Below are 13,123 nucleotides of genomic sequence, written 5' to 3' on the forward strand. Positions count from 1 at the left end.
TACATCTAATGAATTGGCCTCTGCCTTCTGTGGCAGAGAATACCACAGATTCACAACTCTCTGGGTGAAAATGATTTTCCTCATCTCAGTCCTAAATGGCATACGCCTTATTCTTAAACTGTGATTCCTGGTTCTGGACTCCCGCCAAATCAGGAACCTTTTTTTTCCTGAATCTAACAACACCGGAATCATTTTTCCTGCATCTAAAATTTTGTAATAGTCACTAGAGACATGCTATATTTCTTCAGTCTCTTCGGAAAGAAGAGGCGTTGTTGTGGGCTAGGTGTGGGATATAATGTCAGAGGTGGGTGAAGTGCTGAGTTGAGGGGTGATTGAGTAAAATGGACGGGAAACAGCTACTTGGGGATGATTCAGGCAATTAGTGACCATAAAGATGATTTGTTTGTGTACACGAAGATCTGGGTGAGATTCCTAATGAATTAATTTTGGTCCTCACCAAATCAAGGTGATGCCAGTGTTTCAATTCAGGTGAATAATGGAGAGATATCAGATGGGACAAACATTAAGGATATAGCAACTTTAAAAATAAATAAATCATCTGGCCCAGGAGTGGTGTTGTACGACTAGAGGACTGCTGATGATTTACTGTTGTTAAAAATGGAAGAGGGAAGTAAGAAACCACATGATTACAGATGAGTTATCTCAAATTCATCGGTGACACGGAGGAGGAAAGCATGAGGCCGCAGGGAGGGATCGTTAGCGAGGCAAAGGGCAAATGGAATTTAATCCGGAGATGTGCGAGGTGACGTGTGTGAGGAGATGTTACAATGTAATGGGATGTCCAGTAAGTGGAAGGATGTTGAGAGGTGGAGAACTGCAGAGCGATGTTGGAGTGTTTGTCCGCTGATCTTTGAAGGTAACAGGAAAGGCTATAAAGGTGGTTAAAATGGAGCAAAGTTTTTCTCCAAAACCTTTTATGTATTATCCATCCATTCCATTTTCAATTAACAATGAAAAGCCGGACCAAGCAGTGTAATTGCTCATTTTTCTCTATTCTGGTTAAGACTGGTGAGATCGTGCCTTTGTGTTCTTGTGTAAAGTAAGTGATGGGGAGGTGAAAGTCTGCTTTCCATCTCTCCCCGTCGTCACTGGGGACAAAAGGCAGCAGAGTTGGCGAACCAGGTACCCACTCTCCACCAGCTGTTTCAGACTGGTCCACAAAGCCACGATCAACACATCCATCCACTTGCACAACAGTTTTCTGCAATTGATTCCAGCGACTTCATTTCATATGATGTCTGTGGAAATCATATCAATGGAACCATTGATGACATCTCAGAACAGCTTGTTGAATAAAATCAATTCCCCAATCTATACCCAGGTAAAAGGCTTCCCTTGCTTTCTCATATATATTTTAATGAACGCTGGTGAATCCTGCACCTAACTATAACGTGCATGTTCCGATTCCCATCTTCAAAGCTCTTTGATCTGTTTGTTCAATCAAGGGTTTGCTGGTCGGGACGGTACCAACAGTCCTGGGTTGAATTTTTCACTTCTCTCCATAACTTTTAATGAACTTCAGGGTGGCCTGAAAGGGACATTTCACGGCATTTATCACCTCTTCCCGGAACTTCCTCTGGGTGACCGCATAAATAAACGTGTTGGTGCAGGAGCTGAATAACTGAAGCATTGTTCCTAGGTGGTCCAGCATAACATCAGACACATACTGTGCCATGTACGATCCATTGATTCGCTGAATTGATAGAATGACCACCCGAGTCATCCATAACAGGATAAAACTGGCTGATATGGTGAAGAGCAAAATGATGGATCTTGTTCGATTCTTCATCTCTGGGTCGCACTTCCCCTCCCCGCTCCTCTGCCCCCTCAGTTTCCTGCGGACTACACTGGCCATCAGGATGTGCCTGACAGTGACAGCATTGAGCAGCAGGATAAGCACAAAGGGGACGAGTGGAGTTAAAATGCGGTGCCCCCAGTCAAAGGCTGCCCACACTGGCGAATTCATGAAATCAAATGATGCCATGCAGAAACGTGACCGGTACGTGAAGTACCAGGGGATGTTGGTTGCCACACTCGTCACACTCACCACTGCAATAACGATGGCTGCACCTTTCTCAGTGCAGTATCTTGTCTTCAGCTTCTGGAAGCAAATGGCCGCCATACGGTCGAAGGTGAAGGTAACAGTGAGCCAGACGGTGTAAGCCACGGACATGTAACCCACGGTATATACGATCTTGCACCCGGGAGGGATATATATGTGAATTATGTTGATGAGAATGACCTGAAATACGACGACAAATAGATCGGCTACTGCCATTGCCACAAGATACCAGGTGACACCTTTCGAGAGTCCACACCGTCCGCGTGATAGTGTTACAATTGCGATCACATTAGCTGTGAAGTTGAAAAAAAGCAGACAACAACAAAATTGACAAGTGAAGGCGAGCAAATGGAGTCATTGTTAAGTATTACACAATTTCTGAATTTCAAAACTTTCACCAAGTTTGCCACAATTCCCACGTGTTCCTCACCAACATGGTCAATCTCCAGCTCTTCATTTCTTGACTTTTCTAAGTTCATTTCTCGGTCCAGAACAGTGACTGAAATCCATTATAGAAATCTGTGTTTTCGAGAGGTAAGGGGCATTGACTTGATGGGTTAGTTTCAACTGTGGCCACATTTGATGAGAACCTCTTTGGATGTCAAGAGCTTGTTTACACAGTTTAGCAACATTGAAAGGTATTGAATGAATCATATTACAGTGCAGGTAATGATATTGAATAATTTGTGTCTAGTCACAGTCATACAGAACAGAAACAAGTCCCTTCAGCCCAACTTGTCCGAGCCGACCAGGATGCCCCATCTAAATTCATTCCACCTTCCTGCATTTGATCCATATCACACTCAACCTTTCCCATCCATATAGCGGTCCAAATATACTGACATGTTGTCATCGTACTTGCCTCAACCACATTCCTCTGGCAGCTCGTTCCATATACCCTCCAAACACAGTGTGAAATAGTTACCTCTCAGATTCCGATCAAAATGTTCCCGCTCACATTAAATCTTTGAACTCTCATTTTTGATTCCCCTACTCTGGGTCGGATTTATTGAATCAGTTCTCCTCATGATTTTGTTCAACTCTGTATGATCTTCCTTCAGCCTCCTGCTCTTCAAAGTATGAGGTCCTCACCTGCCCAACCTCTCCACATAGCTCAGGCCCTCAAGTTCTCATAACTCTTCCCTGTGCTTTTTCCAGCTTGATGACATAGTTTCTTAAGTAGGGTGACCAAAACAAAACACAATACTCCAAATGCGGCCTCACCAACATCTTGTGCAAATGTAAGATAATATCACAACTTCTACACTCAATATCTTTCACGAGAACTTCATTCTTTGGAGTGCAGGAGACTGGAGGAAGAGCTTAGATAGCTGTCCAAACTCCTGAGGGGAATAGATAGGGTGCATGATGTATTCACCCATTCAGTAGTGGGATCAAGAAACAGAAGACTAAGGTTTAATATGAGGAGAGAGTTTTAATAGGAACCTGAAAATTAACTTTTTCACACAGAGATGAAGGCTAATGTAACAAAAGCCTTCTTGAACACCGAATCGTCCTGTGATGCCAATTTCTTGGACCTTTGTACCTGACTCCAACATCTCTATGTTCCACAACTTTCCCCAGGCTTTTCTATTCACATTTAGACCATATCCCTCTGAAACTTTCCTTCCATGTACCTGTCCAATTATCTTCATAAATATTGTTATATTACCTGGCTCAACTACCTCCTCTGGTAGCTTGTTACATATACCCACCAATCTATGTGTAAATAAGTTATGCTTAGGTGTAAAAATGTAACATCTAACACTTATCTACATTAAACTCCATCAACTATTCCACAGCCCACTTGCCAAGCTATCAAGATCTTGCAATGATTTTTTTATAACCATCATGCTATCTACGATATTGTCATCTACAAATTTATTAATCATGCCTTGCGCCTTCTCATCAAAATCATTTTTATAAACCACAAACAATAATAGACCCCGCACTGATCTCTGAGGCACATCACTTGTCACAGGCCTCTAGTTCCAAAAACAATCTTCCTCCATCTCCCTGTGCTTCCTTCTTTAAAGCCAAGTCTGATCCAGTAAGCTAGCTTTCCCTGGAATGCAATCTAATCTTCCAGAAAAGCCTTCATTTGGAACCTTATCAAATGTCTTGCTGAAGTCCATAAAGACAACATCTACGGCTTTGCCCTTGTTAACATTTTTGGATAATTCTTCATAAAATTCAATCAGATTTGTGAGACGAAATTCCCATGTACCAACCATGCTGAGTGTCCACAAAAAGACCGTATTCATTGAAGTGCACGTATATTTTATCCCTAAGAATCTTCATCATTAATGTTTGGCTCATTGGTCTATAATACCCAGGTTTTTCCTTGCACCACTTCTTAATTAGAGGCACAACAATAACCATCCTCCATTTGACACCTCCTCTGTGTCTAATAATGATTCATTTATTTCATTCAGATCTCCTGTAATTTCTTCTCCAGCTTCCCACCATGTCCTTGGATATATCTGATCAGGACTGGGAGATTTATCTAACTTCATAGGCATTAATATGTCCAGTACCTTCTTCACCATGATAAGAACTGCACTTCAGACATCTTCATTAACTGGCGCAACCTACATATCTTCAGATCTTTCGCAACGTTAAAAACACCGGGGAAATATTTAGGTATCACACATCGTATTCTCGTATACATTATCTATCTATCTATTTACATATAATACATAACATTTTCCGGGTACATTGTAAATAAACAGCAGCACCTGGACATCAATAAATACGTCATTAGTTTGGATCCAACGCCCGGTCAGTACAAACCCAACAGTGAGGGATGAAGGAGGCTGACCCAGTCAGACTGAAGCCTGGCAGATGTGGCGGAGAGGCAGCAAGTAAATCAGGAAAGGAGAGAGGAATATCAGTGGTCAGTCAGAGCTGAATAACAATTGGAAATAATCATAGTTGAAAAAATCCAACACCAAGTTCCATATCAGATCTGCCAAGTTGGCACTGGTCATAATGACTTACATAGAACTCCAACGACAGCAAGGATGCGGTAGTAGTAAGGTCTAAACCCCATTAGAAAATAGTATAGATGATCGAGTCGCATGTTTTCCAACAAACCATAAAGTCCTTCAACAGGGACGAGTTGTAGCTGGCCCTCTGCGTCCACTCACTCCGTGAAGGTGTTTATTTATACAGGCAGGTGGCATCCACAGGGGCCATAGGGTGACGTGATCATTGTTAGTTACCAGGCTCAGAATAAACGCATTACCGAATTAGCACCCTCTGAAACATCAATTAGCAAATGAACAACAGGCAATACACTTGGTATACTACAGTGGGATGGAAACTCAAGGTCAATGAACTGGAAACACAAAGGAAAGAGTTCACCATATTCTACCTGCTGTGGATTTGTAACAGTGTCCACTCACACCTTCTTCCCTCTCCCATCCCCGTAGCTTTCCCGCTTAACACGTCTTCCGTGGGTACTCTTCCCTAATAAATACAGTATATAGATACATGATAAAGTAAATAACATGAATAACATTTATTGCAAGATGAAGCCAGTAAAGTCCGATCGAAGATAGTCCAATGGTCTCCAATGACGTAGATAGTAATTCAGTATTGCTCTCTAGTTGTGGCAGGATGGTTCAGTTGGCTGATAACAGCTGGGAAGAACCTATCCTTGAACCTAGAGGTGTGCGTTTTCACACCTATACCTTTTGCCCGATGGGAGAGGGCGGAAGAGGGAGTGGCCAAGTTGTGACTCATCATTGATCATGCTGCTAGCCTTGCCGAGGCAGCGCGAGGTATAAATGGAGTCAATGGAAAGATGTTTGTTTTGTGTGATGGTCTGGGCCGTGTCTACAATTATCTGCAATTCCTTGCAGTCTTGGATGGACCTGTTTCCAAACCATGCTCTGAAGCATCCCGATAAAATGCTTTCTACAGCATATCTACATATATCTACAGGTATGTAGGTTAATTGGCTGGGTAAAGGTAAAAATTGTCCCTAGTGGGTGTTAATGTGCGGGGATCGCTGGGCGGCACGGACTTGGTGGGCCGAAAAGGCCTGTTTCCGGCTGTATAGATATGATATGATATGATATTGAATAGAAGTTAGTGAGAGTTGTTGGGGAAAATATTTTATAGGAATCTGAGGGGTAGCTTTTTCACGCAAAATGTGTTGGGTGTCTGGAACAAACTGCCAGAGGAGGTAGTTGAGACAGGAGTGCAACATTTAAGAAGCAACTAGACAGGTACATGAATAGGACATGCTTAGAGGGATATAGGTCATACGATGATGTTGGACTAGTGTAGATGGTTGGTCGGTGCAGCAAGTTAGGCCAAAGGGCCTGCATCCATGATGTTTGACTCTATGATTCTCTATGACTCTGTTCCATCTGAAAATATCTCCAGTTAATATTTCCCATTGATATTTGCTTCTTTCCACAAGGAGATTCCACAGTTCCTCTTCTGATGTGAGTGTTGGAAGTGAAGCAAGGATGGACAGGAATGAGGTAGGAATAGAGAGAGGAGGGGGGTGTAAGGAGGAGATGGAGGGAGTGAAGAATGAAGGGTGTGAGGGAGCACTGGAGAGTGGAGGGTAGGGAGTGAGGAAGGAATGGAGTGAGGATGGAATTAAGTGAGGAGGAAAGGAGGGAATAAAGGGAATGGGACAAGAATGGAGTGAGATTGGAATGACGTAGGGATCTTGCTGAGTGGGGGGCTTCACAACTTAAATTTGGAGCTGTTGCCTCTTTATAGAATGAAGGGTGTGGGTGGTTCAGTGAATGATGGTTTGACCAGGTCATTATCCTCACATAACGGTGAAACTACTCCAGCCCAACAACCCTCCCAGCACTCTGTGTTCCTCCAGTTCACGCTCCACTCTACAGTGTACAGATGTGCCCTCTGGAATGTCGACCATAAGTCCTGGAAATCCCTTTCTCAGACCCAGCACCCCTATGTCTGTGAACCTGTAGTTGCTGCCAGTTAATAATATTTATTACAGAGTAAATGTTAGGGGTGGTGATAACTGGGCAGCCTTGAAGAAAGATGGTGAAAATTTCAGAATAGGTGGATAAGGGCCACTTTTCAACATAATTGTATAAGGGGTAAGTGTGTTGTAAAAACAAGCCTGAAGACTTTGTGTCTCAATGCAAGGAGTATACGTAATAAGGTGGATGAATTAAATGTGGAGATAGTTATTAATGATTATGATATAGTTGGGATTACGGAGACATGGCTCTAGGGTGAACAAGGCTGGGAGCTCAACATCCAGGGATATTCTATATTCAGGTGGGATAGACAGAAAGGAAAAGGAGGTGGGGTAGTGTTGCTGGTTAGAGAGGAGATTAAAGCAGTGGAAAGGAAGGACATTAGCTTGGAGGATGTGGAATCGATATGGGTAGAGCTGCGAAACACTATGGGGCAGAAAACGCTAGTGGGAGTTGTGTACAGGCCATCTAACAGCAGTAGTGAGGTTGGGGATGGCATCAAACAGGAAATTAGAAATGCGTGCACTAAAGGTGCAGCAGTTATAATGGGTGACTTCAATCTACATATAGATTGGGTGAACCAAATTGGCAGGGGTGCTGAGGAAGTGGATTTCTTGGAATGTTTGCGAGATGGTTTTCTAAACCAACATGTCGAGGAACCAACGAGAGAGCAGGCCATTCTAGACTGGGTATTGAGTAATGAGGAAGGGTTAGTTAGCAGTCTTGTTGTGCGAGGCCCCTTGGGCAAAAGTGACCATAATATGGTGGAGTTCTTCATTAGGATGGAGAGTGACAAAGTCAATTCAGAAACAAGTGTTCTGACTTAAAGAAAGGTAACTTTGAGGTTATGAGACGTGAATTGTCCAAGATAGACTGGCAATTTATACTTAAAGGGTTGACGGTGGACATGCAATGGAAGGCATTTAAAGATTGCATGGATGAACTACAACAATTGTTCATCCCAGTTTGGCAAAAGAACAAACCAGGAAAGGTAGTGCATCCGTGGCTAACAAGGGAAATCAAGGGTAGTATTAAAACAAAAGAGGAAGCATATAAATTAGCCAGAAAAAGTATCATATCAGAGGACTGGGAGAAATTCAGAGTCCAGCAGAGGAGGACAAAGGGCTTAATTAGGAAAGGGAAAATAGATTATGAGAGAAAACTGGCAGGGAACATAAAAACTGACTGCAAAAGCTTTTATAGATATGTGAAGAGAAAAAGACTGGTTAAGACAAATGTAGGTCCCTTGCAGTCGGAAACAGGTGAATTGATCATAGGGAACAAGGAGATGGCAGACCAATTGAACAACTACTTTGGTTCTGTCTTCACTAGGGAAGACATAAACAATCTGCCGGAAATAGCAGGGGACCGGGGGTCTAACGAGATGGAGGAACTGAGGGTAATCCGGGTTAGTCGGGAAGTGGTGTTAGGTAAATTAAATGGATTAAAGGCCGATAAATCCCCAGGGCCAGATAGGCTGCATCCCAGAGTGCTTAAGGAAGTAGCCTCAGAAATAGTGGATGCATTAGTGATAATTTTTCAAAACTTTTTAGATTCTGGAGTAGTTCCTGAGGATTGGAGGGTACCTAATGTAACCCCACTTTTTAAAAAGGGAGGGAGAGAGAAAACGGGGAATTATAGACCAGTTAGCCTAACATCGGTAGTGGGGAAAATGCTAGAATCAGTTATTAAAGATGTGATAGCATCACATTTGGAAAGTGGTGAAATCATCGGACAAAGTCAGCATGGATTTATGAAAGGCAAATCATGCCTGACGAATTTTATAGAATTTTTCGAGGATGTAACTAGTAGAGTGGATAAGGGAGAACCAGTCGATGTGTTATATTTGGACTTTCAGAAGGCCTTCGACAAGGTCCCACATAGGAGATTGGGGTACAAACTTAAAGCACACGGTATTGGGGGTTCGGTGTTGAGGTGGATAGATAATTGGTTGGCGGACAGGAAGCAAAGAGTAGGAATAAACGGGTCCTTTTTGGAATGGCAGGCAGTGACTAGTAGGGTACCGCAAGGCTCAGTGCTGGGACCCCAGTTATTTACAATATATATTAATGATTTGGACGAGGGAATTGAATGCAATATCTCTAAGTTTGCGGACGACATGAAGCTGGGTGGCAGTGTTAGCTGCGAGGAAGATGCTAGGAGGCTGCAGAGTGACTTGGATAGATTAGGAGAGTGGGCAAATGCATGGCAGATGCAATATAATGTGGATAAATGTGAGGTTATCCACTTTGGCGGCAAGAACAGGAAAGCAGAGTATTACCTGAATGGTGGCCAATTAGGAAAAGGGGAGATGCAACGTGACCTGGGTGTCATGGTGCACCAGTCATTGAAAGCAAGCGTGCAGGTGCAGCAGGCAGTGAAGAAAGCGAATGGTATGTTAGCATTCATAGCAAGATGATTTGAGTATAGGAGCAGGGAGGTTCTGCTGCAGTTGTACAGGGCCTTGGTGAGACCGCACCTGGAGTATTGTGTACAGTTTTGATCTTCTAATATGAGGAAAAACATTCTAGCCTTAGAGGGAGTACAGAGAAGGTTCACCAGATTGATCCCTGGGATGGCAGGACTTTAATATGAAGAAAGACAGGGTAGACTAGGCTTATACTCACTGGAATTTAGAAGACTGAGGGGGGATCTTATTGAAACATATAAAATTCTTAAGGGGTTGGAGAGGCTAGATGCGGGAAGATTGTTCCCGATGTTGGGGAAGTCCAGAACCAGGGGTCACAACTTAAGGATAAGGGGGAAGTCTTTTAGGACCAAGATGAGAAAACATTTCTTCACACAGAGAGTGGTGAGTCTGTGGAATTCTCTGCCACAGAAGGTAGTTGAGGCCAGTTCATTGGCTATATTTAAGAGGGAGTTAGATGTGGCCCTTGTGGCTAAAGGGATCAGGGGGTATGGAGAGAAGGCAGGTACAGGTTACTGAGCTAGACGATCAGCCATGATCATATTGAATGGCGGTGCAGTCTCGAAGGGCCGAATGGCCTACTCCTGCACCTATTTTCTATGTTTCTATGTTTTTATGTGGTTAAGAAAGCATTTGGGATGATTGTCTTCATCACAAGTGGCGCTAGTGATAATAACTGGGCAATCATGACAGCTAAAATTTGGAATTAGGAATGTTATCCATGAGGAAGTGGAGGAGACAGGTCTTCTCACAGCATTTAGGAAGCATCCGGACAAGCACTTGTATCACGAAGTCAGAGAACGCTACGGGCTCATGTAGATAAATGGTACTAGAGTAGATAAATGGTTGATATGAGTAGGTAGACTACAGGGCCTGTTCTAATGCTGTGACTCTATGAGGACCAGGCCATGTCCGGTGAGACTAGTGTGCATGATAACAGTGGCAGCAGTTTGGGGTTGGGTGCTGCCTGTAGTAAGTACTACAGTGTGCACACTGGTTGTCAATGATCCAGGTGCTCCTGACATCATCAGAAGGTGTCAGAGAGCTAAGTGAGAAATAGATTTACAATTTACAAAGATGATTTACAAAGATGTTGCCAGTACCCAAAGGACAAACTATAGGTAAATGTTGGTAGACGAGGACTTTATTCCATGGAACGCTGGAGGTTGACGGATGATCTTACAGAGGTGTGGGGGATCGATGGGGTATCTTGTGCAGTCAGGCTAAGATGGGCTGAAGGGGCTGTTTCTGTATTCATGACTCTATGACTCCATGACATCATCAGATGATTCTCCATGACATCCTCATATGGCAGTGGAGGCCAATTCTCTGGATGCTTTCTAGAGCCTAATAGAGCTCTTAATGATAGCAGAGTCAGGGGGTATGGGGAGAATGGAGGAACGGGGTACTGATTGAAAAAGGAAAAGGTTCCCAATTTTGCAATGGAACCGCCTGACTCAACCAGCACAGGGTGTGTGGGTCCACAATGCATTGCTAGTGGGTCCACAATTCACAGCATGGGCTCACCATAGGTTCACTAGACTGATTCCTGGAATGGTGGAACTGAATCTGAGAAGGGGCAAGGTTGTCCAGGCCTGTCTACATTTGATGTTGTAAGTATGAATAAAAATTGTTTTGAAACCCACAGTTTGAGAGGGTGGGATGACACATTCAGTAATGTGTGGCAGAAATATTTATTTATTCAGTGGATGATGAATGAGTGAAATTCTTTCTCACACCAAGCAATGAAGGACAAGGTTAAGAATGCATGACAGAAGAAAGGGGAACGGGCATTCGATTCATAAGGGGTTGAAATAATAGCATTAAAGATAAATCATCCTCCAGCTCTTGCTTCATGCAGACAGGAGCTGTTTTACTCATCGAGGAGTTGTGAATGGAACTGTTCATCGTGCAATCATCAGTAGACTTCCCACTTCGGGCCTTATGATGGGAGGAAGGTGACTGATGAAGGTGTTGGAGATAATTGGTTTCCAGTCGCTGCCCTGGGGAACTCTGGCAATGATGTTTTGGGTCAGGGTTCTTCATCCAATAAAGATCAAACCCCTTCATTGTGCAAGTGATAACTCCAACCACTGAAGTGTTTTCCTTTTGGTGCTCATTGACTTCAGTTTTACCACGACACCCTGATGCCACAGTCAGTCAAATATGGCCTGACACAAATGACAGCCTCTCACCCCACTTCTGGAATTCAGCTCTGTGATCCATGTTGACACCAAGGCTTGGAAGATGTCTGGAGCCATGTGGTTCCAACAGTCAAGTGGACATTGGTGAGGAGGTTAATGATGAGTAAATACTGTTTGATAGTGCTGTGGGTTGATAGATAGTGTGGGTTTCGATTTCCCAGATTTCCCAGATTTAAGGATAGCGGAGTCAGGGGGTATGGGGAGAAGGCAGGAACGGGGTACTGATTGAGAATGATCAGCCATGATCACATTGAATGGCGGTGCTGGCTCGAAGGGCCGAATGGCCTCCTCCTGCACCTGTTGTCTATTGTCTATTGATATGATTTCCACAGACATCATATGAAATGAAGTCGCTGGAATCAATTGCAGAAAACTAATGTGCAAGGGGATGGATGTGTTGACCGTGGCTTTTTGGACCAGTCTGAAACAGGTGGTGGAGAGTCAGTACCTGGTTCTCAAACTCTGCTGCATTTGTCCCCAGTGATGAAGAGGAGAGATGGAAAGGAGACTTTCAACTCCCAATCACTTATTTTACACAAGAACACAAAGACAATAGACAATATACAATAGGTGCAGGAGGAGGCTATTCGGCCCTTCGAGCCAGCACCGCCATTCAATGTGATCATGGCTGATCATTCTCAATCAGTACCCCGTTCATGCCTTCTCCCCAGACCCCCTGACTCCGCTATCATTAAGAGCTCCATCTAGCTCTCTCCTAAATGCATTCAGGGAATTGGCCTCCACTGCCGTCTGAGGCAGAGAATTCCACAGATTCACAACTCTCTGACTGAAAAACTTTTTCCTCATCTCTGTTCTAAATGGCCTACCCCTTATTCTTAAACTGTGGCCCCTTGTTCTGGACTCCCCCAACATTGGGAACATGTTTCCTGCCTCTAACGTGTCCAACCCCTTAATAATCTTATACGTTTCGATAAGATCCCCTCTCATCCTTCCAAATTCCAGTGTATACAAGCCTAGTCGCTCCAGTCTTTCAACATATGACAGTCCCGCCATTCCGGGAATTAACCTAGTAAACCTACGCTGCACGCCCTCAATAGCAAGAATATCCTTCCTCAAATTTGGAGACCAGAACTTCACACAGTACTCCAGGTGCGGCCTCACTAGGGCCCTGTACAACTGCAGAAGGACCTCTTCGCTCCTATACTCAACTCCTCTTGTTATGAAGGCCAACATTCCATTGGCTTTCTTCACTGCCTGCTGTACCTGCATGCTTCCTTTCAGTGACTGATGCACTAGGACACCCAGATCTCGTTGCACGTCCCCTTTTCCTAACTTGACACCATTCAGATAATATTCTGCCTTCCTATTCTTACCCCAAAGTGGATAACCTCACACTTATCCACATTAAACTGCATCTGCCATGCATCTGCCCACTCACACAACCTGTCCAAGTCACCCTGCAACCTCACAG

Source organism: Rhinoraja longicauda, unplaced genomic scaffold, assembly GCF_053455715.1.
Source record: "Rhinoraja longicauda isolate Sanriku21f unplaced genomic scaffold, sRhiLon1.1 Scf000125, whole genome shotgun sequence".
Classification (NCBI taxonomy): Eukaryota; Metazoa; Chordata; class Chondrichthyes; order Rajiformes; family Arhynchobatidae; genus Rhinoraja; species Rhinoraja longicauda.